At 37.2% G+C, this 643-nt stretch overlaps 1 non-coding gene across 1 annotated transcript; it reads left to right on the top strand.

The window, feature by feature from the left end:
* The first annotated feature begins 324 nt into the window (after positions 1-324).
* LOC115072133 lies at positions 325-428 on the top strand. The gene has a single exon (XR_003851197.1). It is a non-coding gene; the product is annotated as a U6 spliceosomal RNA (small nuclear RNA).
* Positions 429-643: the final 215 nt, after the last annotated feature.

Here is a 643-nt window from a genome sequence, read left to right as displayed (position 1 = left end):
AATTGCATGGTTCAGTGTTTCTATCATAGCAACAGAAAAGTGACTAATACAGGAGCTGAACACAGAGTTCTCAAGAGAAGTAAAGATGGCTAAGAAGCATCTTAAAAGGTGTTCAACATCATTAGTAATTGGGGAAATGCAAATTAAAACCACTTTAAGATTTCATCTTATCCCAATCAGACTGGCTAATATCAAGAGAATAAATGATACTAAATGTTGGAGAATGTGAGGAAAGGAGATTGCTCATCCACTGCTGGTGGGATTGCAAATTTGTGCAATCCCTATGGAAATCAGAGTGGAGAGCCCTTTAAAAAACTAAAAATTGTGCTTCCTTCAGCACATATACAAAAATTGGAATGATACAGAGAAGATTGGCATGGCCCCTGTGCAAGGATGACACGCAAATTCGTGAAGCATTCCATATTTTAGGGGCTTCGGTCTTTTTAACTAAATTGTTTGTTAACACTCTCAATAAAAAGATAGACCGTTTTTGTCTGTTGAGAAAAAAAAACTAAAAATGAACATACCATTTGACCCAGTTGTACCACTCCTTGGCATATACCCAAAGGACTCATCCTATTGCAGAGACTCCTGTACATCCATGTTTGTTGCTGTTCTTTTCACAGTAACTAAGAGATAGAAG

Source organism: Nannospalax galili, unplaced genomic scaffold (genome assembly GCF_000622305.1).
Source record: "Nannospalax galili isolate Female #2095 unplaced genomic scaffold, S.galili_v1.0 scaffold1200, whole genome shotgun sequence".
Classification (NCBI taxonomy): Eukaryota; Metazoa; Chordata; class Mammalia; order Rodentia; family Spalacidae; genus Nannospalax; species Nannospalax galili.
Note: the sequence above shows the minus strand (reverse complement) of the source record. Positions and strands in the feature narration are given on the sequence as shown.